Source organism: Mustela nigripes, chromosome 1 (assembly GCF_022355385.1).
Source record: "Mustela nigripes isolate SB6536 chromosome 1, MUSNIG.SB6536, whole genome shotgun sequence".
Taxonomy (NCBI): domain Eukaryota; kingdom Metazoa; phylum Chordata; class Mammalia; order Carnivora; family Mustelidae; genus Mustela; species Mustela nigripes.
Window position 1 is genome coordinate 149,394,794 of NC_081557.1, and position 16,017 is coordinate 149,410,810.

At 38.7% G+C, this 16,017-nt stretch overlaps 1 long non-coding RNA gene across 2 annotated transcripts; it reads right to left on the bottom strand.

Moving 5' to 3' along the window:
• Nucleotides 1-1,305: 1,305 nt before the first annotated feature.
• On the bottom strand, nucleotides 1,306-15,313 carry LOC132013931 (uncharacterized). Of its 2 annotated transcripts, none has more exons than XR_009403172.1 (3): nucleotides 15,116-15,313; nucleotides 7,219-7,410; nucleotides 1,306-1,682 (listed from the first exon to the last, which is right to left on the bottom strand). It is a non-coding gene; the product is annotated as an uncharacterized LOC132013931 (long non-coding RNA). The 2 variants fall into 2 exon arrangements; XR_009403171.1 differs by lacking the exon at nucleotides 1,306-1,682 and adding an exon at nucleotides 3,954-4,058.
• Between the last annotated feature and the right edge of the window lie 704 nt (nucleotides 15,314-16,017).

The following is a 16,017-nucleotide window of genomic DNA, read 5'->3' on the forward strand; positions in this document are numbered from 1 at the left end:
ACACCATCTGCTCCCCTGGGTTTATAGTTTGCTGACTACAGATTCTGGAACTTGTTAGCCTCCCTAATAGCATAAGCAAATTCCTTATAATTGTCTCTCTGTCTGAGTGTCTGTAACTGGGGTGCAGGGTTACAAGAGGACCTGGCTTCGGGGGTCCCAAAGAGACCAGATTCATCCACTCACTGCTAACAAAATCCAAAAGCAGAGAAATGAGTGTTGTTGAAACACGAAAGGAATTTAGTTCAGTGGGGCCAGCACTGGGAAGATGGCAGACCTGTCTCTCAAAGAACCTCTATAGAGTACTGAAAATAGTCTCCAGCTTTATGTAAGGAAAATGTGGGGCAAATGTTGGTGGGTTTGTGCCAGTGGGAAGTAAAGGTCAGATTGATCATTGTCTTGGAATCTGTCACCGTGGGTGTTGCTGGCTCAGTAATAAAGGCAGTCTTTATTGTGTAAGGCGTAGTTTCAGTTCCCATCAGGGGATGGTTTGCCCACATGGTCTTTTGCCTGAGTCAAGAGATAAGCTGGAAAGAAGAACTTAATCTGAAAGTGCAGACTGAGATTGAAATGGAAGTAGTTCAAGTTCTTTCTGTCTGTTATCTATCTCTCTCCCTCTCTATCTAATTATAGAAAATTCTCTATATATTTAGATAATTTTCCTACCTTTTCCTATTACTGTCTTCACAAAATACTTTAAACTCTACCTGATAAAGAACTGAGAAGTGGAGGTTCAACCAAGTGAGGTTGAACTCTTTGGCCTTTGTCCTGAGAGGTCTCTTATTCTGTATTGTTGGAACCTCTTGGCATTAAGAAAATTCTAACATCCACCCTATTTGGTATATAATTAAGCTATATTAAACACTTTATTACTTATATCAAACTTAAAAAAACCAAGGTAGGTATCAGGTGAGGAAAAAAGATTACACTTTTCCAAGTTACCCCAAAGCAGGGAGAGTTAAATAATGAACCATATTTCCATCATCAGATTGAACAATTATCAATATTCACCATCCTTGTTTTATCTACTAGTTTATTCTTTTCCCCCTTCTTTTTTCTGTGTGTTTTTTTTTTGTTTATTTGTTTGTTTTTTGTTTCCCCCTTAAATGTGCTCTGTTTAAGATAAATTCCTGTCACTAGGTCGTTTTATCTATACATACTTTGATATATAGCACTAAAAAATAAGAATTTGTTTCTTTCTAACAAACTATCAACATCATAAAAAAGCCAACATATTTTAATATCCATTTGATACACAGTTCATATTTTAATTCTCTAATTGCATCTAAACTCCCTTTTCCTGGTTGGTTTACTAGACTAAAGATATACACAAGATTCACACTTAATATATTATATGCTCTATTTTAGAAGTCTCACTTTTTTTTAACTTGCCATTGATTTATTGGTGAAACTGGGACACTTGTCTTGAGTCTTGAGAAATGACCCTGTTGTCTAATTGTTTCCTTGTGGTATTGTTTAACTTGTCCTCTAGCCCCTAGAGGGGCAATATATAGATATGGTTATAGATATATAGATGTAGATACAGATTTATTTTTCTTCTTCTTCCTCTTCTTCTTCTTCTCCTTCTCCTTCTTCTTCTTCTTCTTCTTTTAAGCTAGTCTGCACACCCAGCATGGAGCTCCAGTGTGAGGCTTGAACTCATGACCTTGAGAATGAGACCTGAGCTGAGATGAAGGGTCAGACAGTTAACAAAGACTGAGCCACCCAGGCACCTCAAGCCCCTATATTTCTTAAGCTAGAATTTGTTTGAAAGTTCTAGTTAGATTCAGATTTTTTTTGGCAAGACTGCTTATGCTGTATACTCCACATTGCATGAAGGAACATGATATATGACTATCCAACTTTTTTTGATGCTTAAGTTTGATCACTGGTTTTGGTAGTGGCAAATTGGTCCTCCCATTTTTTTTTTTTTTTAAGATTTTATTTATTAGAGGGGAGCCTGGGTGACTCAGTGGGTTAAAACCTCTGCCTTCAGCTCAGGTCATGGTCTCAGGGTCCTGAGATAGAGCCCCGCATCAGGCTCTCTGCTCAGCAGGGAGCCTGCTTCCTCCTCTCTGCCTGTCTCTCTGCCTATTTGTGATCTCTGTCTGCCAAATAAATAAGAAAAAGATTTTATTTTTAAGACAAAGATTTCAAGAAAAAGAAAAAGATTTTTTTAAAAGAAAAATCTTTTAAGAAAAAGATTTCATTTATTTGAGAGACAGAGAGATCATGAGCAGGGGGTGAAGAGTAGAGGGAGAAGCAGACTTCCAGCTAAGCAGGGAGTCCAATTCGGAATTTGATCCCAGGTCCCTGGGATCATGGGATCATGACCTGAGCTAAAGGCAGACACTCAACCGACTGAGTCACCCACGTACCCCAGTCCTCCCCCATTGTTAAGGGGTCCTATCAATTTTTCCCCTAATGCATTTTTCTAGCCCATTAATTCTTTTTTTTTTTTTTAGAAGATGGAAACTTTATTTTTTTTTTTTAAAGATTTTATTTATTTATTTAACAGAGAGAGATCACAAGTAGGCAGAGAGGCAGGCAGAGAGAGAGAGAGGAGGAAGCAGGCTTCCTGCTGAGCAGAGAGCCTGATGCGGGGCTCGATCCCAGGACCCTGAGATCATGACCTGAGCCGAAGGCAGCAGCTTAACCCACTGAGCCATCCAGGCGCCCCTAGCCCATTAATTCTTTTACATTTATTTTCTTGATTTTTTTTCTCTAAGTAACTTTCCCTTACCAATGAGGATGATTTTAAATATTTTACACAGAATTGATGTGATAAAAGCTTATTTCTTTCTTATTAATTCCCATTTCAAAGTAATGAGTCAGTGCTCTTACTACCTCCAATGATTTCTGATAAGTTCTTGTTAATTTTTTGTTTTTGGCTATCTCTCTCTGTTGGAACATCATTATCACTTATGCCTTTTTATAAAATTATTTTCAATGAATTGAAATTATTGTTTTTATCCTCAAATTATTCCATCTTTGACCAAGCTGGCTCTTAACATCCTTTTGACAAGACCCTATTATAGTTTGATGTCTGCTTTGTCTTTCAGCACAAGATGTCTAAGACTTTCTTATAAATTGCCTGACCTGGACTGGAATCCAGCCATTTTTTATAAGGAGCCCTACTTTCTTTTATTGATGAATGATATCTAGAACACACCATCTGTCACTAGGTGTTGCTTAGACATTTTCAGTAGACAGAGCTAACATCTTATTACAGAAAATTTAACCTTTTATTACAAAAATCTTTAAACATACCTATAAGTAGAGAAAATAGCATAATAAATCCCTCACGTGCTATCTTCCACTTTCAACAGATATCTGAGTTTTGCTTATCTTATTTTATCTAGTTCCCAACTTTCTATAAAAAGCTCTTGAAAATCTAGGACAGAAATATGGACAAGGGACACGAAGTAAAATTCTATAAATGAGAAATCACAAATGGTCAGAAAACTTGGAAAGATATTTGAATTTCACAATAACTTTCAAATTACAAGAAGTAAAGATTAAAAATATGATTGCCCATTGTGGAATAGGTTATAGCAAAAGAGAATGTTCATACAGTGCTGAAGTGAATACAAATTGGTGTGAGCTTTCTGGACAGCAGTTTAACAAATTACATCAGAAACCTTAAAACCAGAGATGCTAGGGTGGGTTAAGCGTCTGCCTTTAGCTCAGGTCATGATCCAAGAGGTCCTGAGATCAAGTCCTGCCTTAGGCTCCTTGCTCAGCGAGGAACCTGCTTGACTCTCTACCTGCTCTTCCTGCTGTTTCCCTCCAACCAACAGACTGCGCTCTCTCTCTCTCCCTGACAAATAAATACATAAAATCTTAAGAAGAAAAAACAATTTTCTTCTTAAAAAGAAGAAAAAACAATTCTCTCCTCTGTAACAAAGAAACTTTAAATGCAATGATTTAAATAAGAGAGATTTATTTCTTTCTCCTCCATGGAGTCATTCAAGGGCACAGGTTAGCAGGAAGACTGCCGCAATATGAGGCATTGTCGTCATGTGCATTGTAAATGCTGGGTCACCACCAGATCCAACTTCCTGGTGGCAGAAAGAGGGAGAAACATGAAAAGGCATGTCCAGTGTTGTCAAGACCAAGCCTATCCACTCATATTCTATTAATGAAAATGCAGTTATATGGTGAAAATGTAGCTATAGGTAGTTATACACTAATCTTCAGGGAAAGCTGGGGAATCTAGATTCATTGGTCAGCCATGTGTAAGGAGGAGAAAACAGATTTTTGTGAACACCTTGTAATCTCTTCTATACTTATGATCCAGTAATTTCATTATAAAAATTTAACTTTAAAAATTATGACTGTTCCCAAAGTTTTACCTACAAGTATCACAGCTATGCATATAATTGTAGAAACCAGAATCAACACAAATGTGTAAAACAGCAAATTCGTTAGAGTTTTTTTTTTTCTTTAGAGAGAGTGCACATAGACTTACAATGGGGAGACAAAGGAAAAGGTAGAGAAAGAATATATATATATATATATATATATATATACATATATATAATTTTTTTTAAAGATTTTATTTATTTATATGAGAGACAGAGAGAAAGAGAAAGAGAGCATGTGTGCGAGCAGGGGGAGGGGCAGAGGGAGAGGAAAGGAACCTCAAGCAGATTCTGACCTGAGCATGAAGCCCACTGTGAGATCATGACCTGAGCTGAGATCAAGAGTCAAATACTCAACCAACTGAGCTACCCAGGTACCCCTCTTTAAATAGATTATTATGCATTATTATGAAGGAATACTTTATATCCCTTAAAAATGATGTACTGAATATTTAATGACAACAAAAGAATTTCAATGTTATAGTAGAAATGTTTGAAAGTCAAAATGGATTAAAGACCTAAATATGGGACCTGAAATCATAAAACTCCTAAAAGACAATATAGGCAATAATCTCTTAGACATTGTCTTGAGCAAAAATGTATGGATATGTCTCCTCAAGCAAGGGAAAAAAAGCAAAAATAAAATATTGGAACTACACCAAAATAAAAAGCTTTTGCACAGCAAAGGAAACAATCAATAAAACAAAAAGACAACCTCCTGAATGACAAGAAATATTTGTAAATTATATACCTGATAAGGGGTTAATATCCAAAGTATATAGAGAATTTATATAACTTAACATTAAAAACAAACAAACAAAAAAATAAACTCAAACAATTCAGTCATAAAATAGGCAGAGGATCTGAACAGATATTTTCCCAAAGAAGGCACACAGATGGCCAACTGACCCAGGAAAAGATGCTCAACAACACTAATCATCAGGGAAATGCAAATCAAAACCACAATAAGATATCTCATCTTCCCCGTTAGAATGACTAGTGTCCAAAAGACAAAAAATAACAAATGTTGGCCAAGATGTGAAGAAAAGCAAACACTCATGCATTGTTGGTGGAAAGGTTAATTGGTGCAGCCACTGTGGAAAACAGCATGGAAGTTCCTCAAAAATTAAAAATAGAACTACCCTATTATGATCTAGTAATTCTACCCCTTGAGTAGTTACCTAAAGAAAATGAAAACACTAATTTGAAAAGATATATGTTCCTGTGTTTATTCAGCATTATATACATGGCCAAGATAGAAACATTTCAATTGTTCATCAATAGATGAATGGATAAAGAAATACACACACACGGAGCACAGAAACATGCATTACATACTGGAATATTATTTAGCCATAAAAAAGAATGTGATCTTGTCATTTGAGACAACATGGATGGACCTAGAGAAATTATGCTGAGTGAAATAAGTCAGACAGAGAAAGACAAATGTCATATGATTTTACTTATATGTGAATCTAAAAACAAAACAAATGACAAACGAAAAAAAAACAACTCTTAAATACAGAAAAAAACCCCAAACTTGTTGTTGCTAGAGAGGAGGTAGGTGGGGGGAGGATGGGCCAGGTAGACAAAGAGGATTAAGAGGCACAGACTTCTAATTGCAAAATAAATAAGGTACAGTGATGAAAAGTTTAACACGAGGAATATTGTCATATTGTCAATAACACTGTAATAACATCATATGGTGACAGATGATGACTATACTTATTATGGTGAACACTGAGTAATGAGTAATGAAATGTATAGAATTGTCAAATCGATATGCTATATACCTGAAGCTAATATAAGGTTGTATGTCAGTTATAGTTCAATAATTTAAAGAGAGAGAAATGTTAGAGGTACTCATCCAACTAACAATTATTTAACCAACTAAATTTTAGCCATTTTCACATCATGTGATGCTACGTAGTAATTATTGCTGTTGGCAATAATTGAGAAATTATCTCAAATATATTTTCTCTCATTATTTTGAACCAAGGTGCACAGAGTATTCATATCATACTGGAATTTGGGGTTGTAAGAGGAGGTACACGCAGTCTGAGCTGAATGTGTATCTTCATGTTTTCTCCATAAATTCTACTTTTGTTCTAACATTCTTTGAATATTTTGTTTCTTCCAGCTCAATGATCTAGGAAAAAAATATATTTTTACCTAAAAAAGAAAATAATTAGGTTATGTATACAGTATGATTCCTCTTTTCAAAAAAACAAGTGATCGAAAACAGTTTGTATTACCGACAACAATTAATGAAGGATAGTTGGAAGAAAGATAAGCAGGGACAAGGAGCCGCCCCTGTCCTAAAAGGAAACTACCTTCACAAGGATTTTACACCCCGGAAGGACAAAAGCCTGACTGGGTGACAGGCAGATGAGGGTAAATCAGATTAAAATGGTCACCAACAATCTCCTAAAAACCCCTACACTTAGAAACTCTGGTGGCAATCTTCTCAGGTCCCCTCCCTCTTTGGAAGCTTTGTACTATAGCTCAATAAAATTTGCTTTGTTGCCCACCACTCTTTGTCTGGTCTACCTCTTCATTCCTGGAAGTGGCGTGACCAAGAACTGTGGGCACCGAAGGAAAAGATACCCTGAAACATGATGAATATCTCCGGATGGTAGTATTACAGTTGATTTTTATTTTCTTCTATTAACCTGTGTTTTCTGAACTTTGTATAATGATCAGGTTTTCTTTTCCTTAAAAAAAAAATGAATAGCACTTTTTAGAATTTGACAGAAAATTCTAAAAATTGGTATTGGGTAAACTTGCTATCCTTTGGCATATCAGTCTGTCCCTGTTTCTTGGTATCACTCCCATGAGAAGCTCAGGCAGAACTTACCAGTACAGAGCAATTGGAAAATCACCATATGGGGACACCTGGGTGGCTCAGTGGGTTAAGCTGCTGCCTTTGGCTCAGGTCATGATCTCAGGGTCCTGGGATCAAGTCCCACATCGGTCTCTCTGCTCATAGGGAGCGTGCTTCTCTCTCTCTCTCTCTCTGCCTGCTTCTCCGTCTACTTGTGATCTCTCTCTGTCAAATAAATAAATAAAATCTTTAAAAAAAAGAAAAGAAAAGAAAATCACCATATGGGAAATTACAGGCTTCGCATTTTATGGATTCATTGAAAACATTAATATATTGAATATTTATAAATTTTAATCTAATTTGTTTTTATAATCCTCAAGGATTATAAAATAAAGAATAAAGAGAATTGCAAGGAGGTGTGATATGTATTTTTTAAGTTTACTTTTTAGATTTGTTTTATTTTATTTATTTATTTTTTAAAGATTGCATTTATTTATTTCAGAGAGTGAGAGACAGCACAGGCGGGGGAGTGGCAGGCAGAGGGAGAAGTAGGGAGCCCTATGTGGAGCTCAATCTCAAGACCCTGCGATCATGACCTGAGACCACCCAGGCACCTTTAGAGAGAGCATGAGAGCACATGAGTGCATGTTCACGTGAGTTTCTGAAGGGGGAAGGGGGGGGGGACGGGGAGAGGCAGACTCTAGGCTGGGCTGCAGTACCCCACCAGGGCTGAAGGTAGGGTTAATTAACCTATGACCTATGAAATCATGACCTGAGCTGAAATCAAGATGGGTTGCTTAACCTTGACTGAGCCAGAGCCACTCAGGCAACACGAGAGGTGTGTATTGAAATTAGATATTGGGTTGCCTGAGTGGCTCAGACTGTTAAGTGTCTGACTCTCAATTTCGGCTCAGGTTATGAACTCAGTTTTGAGATCAAGCCCCATGGGCTCTGTGCTGGGCCTGGAGCCTGCTTGAAATTCTTTCTCTCTCACCCTCTGCCACTCTCCCTCCGCCCTCCCCCCTGCACGTTTGCACGTTTTCTCTCTCTCTTAAAAAAAAAAAAAAGTTAGAAATCAATGTAACATTTGTACCTGGATTTGTTAAAAGTACAGAGGGGAATATTCTCAAAGAATAAGACATAGTGAGGATGCTTCAAACCTGAAGAGCATATGCACAAAACGCAGACATTGTTTTTGCACAATCTGCATGAATCCTCTAATAAAGATAAAAATTTGAGCCTCTCATCTGTGGTGGCATGCTGTTTTTGGCAAACAAACAGCAACACAAAAAACACAATTAGTATAGGTAAGGATTAAGTTATAGAAAAATCACTTTTAAAATAGCCATAACACTTTGCAACTTCAGTAGCAATTCTGCCTCTGATGCCACATAAATCATGTCTTAGACTTTCAGCCTCCACAATAAATTCTTTATCAGCACCACAAATTTAGAATATATAAAAATATCAGCACCATTATCCCATGTGAGCAGCATAACACAGCCCTCACAACGCATAAGAGCAGATTGAAAGAATCACCAGAACAAATTAACGATATTGTTTACTAGACTTTATGAGGGTATAAAATATATTTTACTAGGGAATAATGATTTGTTTGCAGACTTTCAATTATAGATGGTCTCAACTCATCTAAAATCATCTTTCTTTACTATTTTCTTTTGTCAATTTCATCTTCTTTGTTTCTCTCAGTTAGGTTTAACATAATCACCATTATCTCTGATTAGTTCCTATTATTATTAACTGTCTACAGTATGCAGGGCACTGCATAGGGAATAGAAGGAATATACAGATAATATACCACTTCTGCCCTCAAGGGGTTTGTGATGTAGATATTAAAAAAATTACAAAAATGTAACTTTTTTAGAAATACTTTTAGAAATAATGGAACTGGGTGCCTGGGTGGCTCAGCCCAGCTCAGTTCATGATCCCAGAGTCCTGGGATCAAGCCTTGCATTGCTCCCCGTCTTGTGCTCTCACACTCTGTCAAATAAATAAATAAAACCATAAAAGAAAAAGAAAGAATGGCCCTAAAACATTCAGAAATAATCATTTTGTAGTCCATTAGATTCGTAATTTTAATGTAAATACTGATAATTTATTCTTGTCATAATATAAAGTCATATTCTTTTCTTCGAATCTCTAGGAAAAAGCCCCAAATTATTTTCAGACGCAGTGTGTGACGTTTAAAAAAAAAAGTTAAAAGTTTATTAGCTTTTTGAATGAAATCAAACCTATAATTCAAGCAAGCTTTGGCAAACACTATTTTGTCTGATTAGTTATTTTAATCGAGCATCTACAACGATCATTGCACTTCAGTACTCAGAATCGGCCGCTGGTCTCTCCCGTCAAGTAACAAGAGAAGGATGGCGATGATTCCTCGGTACCTTGGGCAGAAGGCAAACTTTATAAACCTATTCATGCCAAAGGGCGAGGCTCAGGATAACCTGACAGCAGGCAAGCAGGAAGTCAAGCTGCCGTCTTGTGGAATGCCGTCTCTCTGTGCTCTGCGGAGATGGGGAGGTAACCCAGAGGACCCACCACCCCTTGACCCGGAGCTAGACCCGGGCAATCAGTGAGAGGCTCCTCCCCGCCTCCGGTGTTTGGAATGTACATTTCTCCGCTGTGGCAGCACTAGGAGCCACCTCAAGGACATAGAAATGAGACAGAAATGTATTGCTGAGAACGTCAGCAGGATACACGTGACTGGACCAGAGGAAGGCTTTGGTAAACCTTTAGGTTTCTGGTGCGCTGATGCACAGAGCGCCTCATGCCGGCCCCCAAGGCAAACCCTGTGTATAAACAAGTTCCCTTGTCTATGAGACCTGCCACCCACCAACCTGGAGCCGCTTGCCTCCTTCTTGGGTCTGTCCTTGCCCTCCATGCCCCGCCGCCAGTTTAGGATTTTCATCTGAGGGACTACCGAGGTTTGGAACCGACAGGTGGCAAGACAGTTTTGGATTGTTTAATTATTTTTTTTTTTTAACTAAAGTGTTCAGATAAATATCCTAAAGCAGTATAAAATTGGAAAGCGGGAGTTCTGACTTTAATCAATTAATTTGGTCCCATATTCTACAGGAAAGCGACGAAGCCTTTTAAGACCCGTTCTCATGTTCATTCCCATGGCTTTCCTACCTCAGTCCCTTCATCAACCTCTCCTTCCTAGTGTCCTGATCCCTCCCTGGGGAGAATCCAGCTCTCTCCATGTGACCGAAGAATCTTGAGGGTGTCCTGGCCTCCAGAGCCGTTTACACCTGCCATCAGTTTCCCTGTGGCGGGTTTTGGCTGGGAGGGTTGCACCTGCCCGCGAGCCTCCGGGTCAGAGGGGATTGCAGGAGGCGGGGCCCTCTATTGGCACTGAGAGCGGGTGGGTGCTTTGACTTGGCTTCGGGTTCTGCACCGGGAAAGGCTGTGTTGTTTATTTCCTCAGTTAGCCTGTGCCCAAATATACCTGTCTTAATTTTCTTCTGAAAACCAGTCTATTCTCAACATGCAGAATTTCAGTTCCTCCTATTACTGTGATTCCAAAACTAAGCTTTGGGAAATAATAGTCTTAAAGTTGCAAAACCTGGAGGCCCTTTGACCCAGCTGGCTTTAAGACTGCGGTAGCCTATGTAAGCAAAGAAGACTCTGGAAACCGGAGTCAATGCCTATTCGTGTCTCATGGTGGAGAAAGCAAAACCCAAGAACGACCAAACAGCCAGCAAGACTTTCCCGACCAGAACCTGCTTAAGCTGTACCCAATCAAATAATCTCCTTCCTTTGCTTCTGCCTCTGCTCTGTAAAGGCCTCTCCCCCTTTTTCAGATGGTGGGGTGCTACAAAGCACTTTCAGCTGGGTGCTGAATGCTCAGTTTGAATGCTCAAACACACTCTTCAAAACTGTAATGTACTTCAGTTTATCCTTTAATATTTAGTGTGTTGTTATTATTAATAGTGTACCATTAGTATTGTGCTAAGGGAACAAGCCACTGGAAGGTAGGTGTATTATTTCTTTAGGCATTTTATAATGCTGGATTGGGTCCTAGAGCCAAGGTTTTAAGCCTGCGTATACAATTCCTCCTGATAGTAAGGGATGAGTTTCAGTTCATCTTGCCTACTTTGCCATCCCATCTAGTTAATCCTACTTCATAGCTATCTCTTGACTCCATTTTCTTTTTTCCAACCCTTCTTACACTGTTGAACCTAGGGATAAATTCTAAACTTTGTAGCCCTGCATACAAAGCATTTTATGGCCTAACCCTCCCCTACCTACTTTGTGGCCTCATTTATAGCTACTCCTCATTTGTGGTCATGAAAATGCAGCACTCAGGTCTCCTAGTGCAGGAAGTGTAATTGACTGATGACCCTTGTGTTACAGTATTAATCCCTGTTAAGCAACAGGGGCATTACCCTGTAGCATCCAGTATTTCTGCTCTGTTCTTAGGGCGACTAGCTGTTAATATATATTTTTTTGTGTGTGTTGTAAAGATCTTTTTTTTTTTTATAAATTAATTTATTTATTTTCAGAAAAGCAGTATTCATTATTTTTTCACCACACCCAGTGCTCCATGCAATCCATGCCTCCATAATACCCACCACCCAGTACCCCAACCTCCCACCCCCCCGCCACTTCAAACTCCTCAGATTGTTTTTCGGAGTCCATAGTCTCTCATGGTTCACCTCCCCTTCCAATTTCTCCCAACTCCATTCTCCTCTCTAACACCCCCTGTCCTCCATGCTATTTGTTATGCTCCACAAATAAGTGAGACCATATGATAATGGACTCTCTCTGCTTGACTTATTTCACTCAACATAATCTCTGTTAATATTTTAATTTGGTTCCTGGAGAGTCTCTTCTATGCTTCTATGCTTTGTTTCCTCCCTATGTCTTCAGCTTTACCTCAGAGTAACCTAATAAAAGTTCCATCATTCATCCTACAAATATTTACTATTGAATGTCTACTGTTTGCCAGGCACTTGGGACACATTTCTAAACAAGATAGAAAAAAAAAAAAAAAGCCAAACTCCTATTTTTGTGGAGCTTGTTATAACTGGGGGAGACAGACAATAAGTGATTAACATAGTATATAAATTAAAATAACATATGGAAGAAGATGATATGTACTGTGGAGTAAGATTGTATAGGGTAAGACACACCTCAAGTGTGTATGGGGATGAAGGGTGAGTTGCAATTTTTAATAGTTATATCAGCCTTCTGCTCAACCTCCCAGTTACTCAACTGAGTTCAACATTGGATTATAAGAGCCCACACAGTCTGGTCTCTACAATCTCTCTGGCCTCATCTCCATATACTATCTTCCCTTTTCTCTCTATCTGATAACCTTGGCCTCCTTGCTGTTTCTAGAATAGTCCAAGCATGCACCTAATTCTGACTGGACCTGGCCTCTCCTAGACATCCACACAGCTGGATTTTTTTTATCATGTTAAGTCTTCTCAAATGTTTCTTTCTCAGTGAAGCTGTTTACAGCCACTTTATTTTAAACTGCTTTTTAAAAAAATCCCCATAGCCTTTCTCCCATCTCTGATCTGATTTCTTCTCAGTTGCTTGTGTATGCAATATACCATGTAATAGACTTATTTACTGTCTGTCTCTCCCTCCCTGGAATGTAAGCTCCAGAAGGGCAGTGTTCTACTGAACCTCGAACTTAGTAAGTATTCAATAAATAATTGGTTGAAAGAGAGTAAATGGAGAACCTGAATGATGGTAGCATATTGGACCTGTTCTTGTGCAACTTGAGACCTACAGGGTAAAACTATCTTAGATCATCTCCTTATATTTGTGTATACTTGATCCTTTCTGTAGCCTGAAGAAATTTTTTACCATGTAACAGCTGTAAATCGCCTGGGTAGCTTTGATGATTGTGATGTCTTTATACTTTGGTCTGCTGCATCCCAGGGGCCAGCTTGCTGCAATTTGCTAAGAGATAACAGAATATATATTTAAAAATCTAGGAAGATAATTTTTCTTGACCTCATAAACCATAATCATGAGATTGTACCTGTTGCTAAATTCTCTCCAAGTTAAGATTACTAGTGTTGGTGTCATATTTATACTGACACATATTGATTTTACCAATTTTCCATTAACTATGACATTTTGATTTTGGAATTCACCAGAGCAGAGAAAGAGAGAAATTCACATACTATAGAATCTCAGTTGTAGTTGCTACTTCCTCCCCCAAAGTTGGGTTACTGCTACCATTGAAGTTGTTTATTATTTATATTTGTACCTGCACATGTTGCTTTTACCATTTTTCTATGAACTATGGAAGTTTGATTTTGAAATGTATTACAGCACAAGGATGGATGTGCATATACTACAGGGTCTCATTTGCAATCATCTGAGCAGCTGCTACCAGCCGTGACTTCCAAGTGTCAGAAACAGGTGCTCTGTGCTGATGTTTATTCCTCTTATCTCTTATAGGGAAGATTAGGTTATTATGTTGAACATGAAGGTCATCCTTTTGGGCAGGAAATAGAATGAATTGCTTTTTCGTGAACATAATAAAAGCTTATGCAAGACCGAGGCTGGCCTGATTTGCTGCCATACTTATAAAGTTTCAGAGTATATTAAAATTCTACCATTCCTGTTGGACTGTATTTTAAGTATCATTATATAAGATGTATAGCTCACATTTTGCTTATTTCCTTGACTTATATCTTAGTTTGTTTACCTCATAAATTAGGAATTTTGAAGATATTGTTTGGGAACTCTATCTGATCCTCATTGTTTCTCCTTTGATGGCTTCCTAATGATTTTGTTTCTTTAGCTATAGATTACTGGAATTTTCTAAGTGAATACTATTAATTCAAGTTTCTAAGTTCTTTGGGAACTGGTTATTAATGTCAAATACATCATTTTGGTGTTCAAGCCTTTTTATAATAACACATCATTGCTATGCTTAGTATATTCTCAATACTGCTTTCATCAAAAAAACCATCTCTTTTAAATAGTTTACTTGACTGTATACCTGTTTGAATTTTCATTATTGTTTGATCCAGGTGGGCCAATTTTTAAAGGTAAATATATATCTTTGTTTTTTTTAAAGATTTTATTTACTTATTTGACAGAGCACTATCACAAGTAGGCAGAGAGGCAGGCAGAGAGAGAGGGGGAGGCAGGCTCCTCGCTGAGCAGAGAGCCCGATGTGGGGCTCAATCCCAGGACCCTGGAATCATAACCTGAGCCGAAGGCAGAGGCTTTAACCCACCAACTACCCAGGCGCCCCAAAGGTAAATATATATCTTAACCATTGAAACTAATATTAACAGATCTGGGCACAGCAGCAGACAATAAAAGGTGAATATCTGAATTCACTTGAGTTGAGGCATTAAGTAGTTATTTCAAGTTAAACCTAGACATCAGTATTGATAAGGGTCAGTGTCTCTATGGCTCTTTTTGTGACCCTTTTTGTATTGTAACTTAACACCCTGAAGGACAGGAAACTTATTAGCTGTATTATATTGCTAGAGGTTTAGGCATTTGAGGGAAAGAGCTTCTGATGGAAAGCTTGATAGTTGTGATATGTGGCATTCATCATTCATACATTCACCAAATATTTTATAAGAAAATGACATGCTAGGTAATGAACCAGTAACTAGTAATACAAGAATTAGTCTTGGCTGTTATGAAGCTAATAGGTGAAGACAACAAAGGAACACACAAATATATGATAATGCTGGTAACATTAAGTCCTGTAAAACCCCTGGGAAGCATAGTACAGAGAATGATTGGGATGACTTTGATGGAATGCCAGTGGACGTTTCTTGAGAAAACAGCATTAAAGCTCAGATTAAAAAAAATAAGGAAAACAAGGGGTGCGAAAATTCAGGAAAGTAATGGTGTGGCTGGATTAAGGGAATGGTACAAAATCAGGTTGGAGAGATGAAAGACCCGCGGATCCCCTTACCCAAGAATCCAACACTGCCACAGGATGCAAACAGCAAGAGGTTCTTTATTGTTACGCAGGTGCCTGCAGGTGGTCAGCAGCTCCTGCTAGCTGAGCACACCCGGCTGGGGTGGTGCCGGGTTTTTATAGACAGGTACAAACAAGTTTTGGGTGGGGCGCAACTGATTGGTTGACAGTTAGAACTTTTGAAAAAGGCATACGTGGAGTTTTGCTGATTGGCTTTGGGGACCCGTGCGTGCGCGCGCGCGCGCGCGCGCGCGCGCGCGAAGAGAGAGGCAGGAAGGGGGAACAAGCTGATTGGTTCTGAGGGCCCGCGCACGGGAGGAGAGAGGCAGGGAGGGGGAACAAGAAGGGGGAAGGTAGGAATGCCATCATGGCGTCTTCTATTATTTCTATAAGCCAAGCAGTTACAGAAGGGCAAAAGAGCAATTAATAAGCAATTAATAACCTAATTTACGCCTAAAAGCCAGCGGTTCACAGAAAAGGAAACAAGCGGTTAGTTATCCTATCTATCTTCTAGGGGAGGGGTCTTTCAGAGAGAGCTAAGCAAGAGCCAGACCATGGGTGGCCTTGTGGACTGTAGTGAGGAACTTGTTTTTTTTTTTTTTTTAAAGATTTTATTTATTTATTTGTAAGAGAGAGAGTGAGAGCGAGCACAGGCAGACAGAGTGGCAGGCAGAGTCAGAGGGAGAAGCAGGCTCCCTGCGGAGCAAGGAGCCCGATGTGGGACTCAATCCCAGGACTCTGAGATCATGACCTGAGCCGAAGGCAGCTGCTTAACCAACTGAGCCACCCAGGAGTCCCAGGAACTTGTTTTTTATTCTAATCATGATTGAAAGCCACTGAGGAGTTTTAAACAGGAAAGAGAGAAAGAGAGATAGTCTAATGAATTCGAAAAAGAT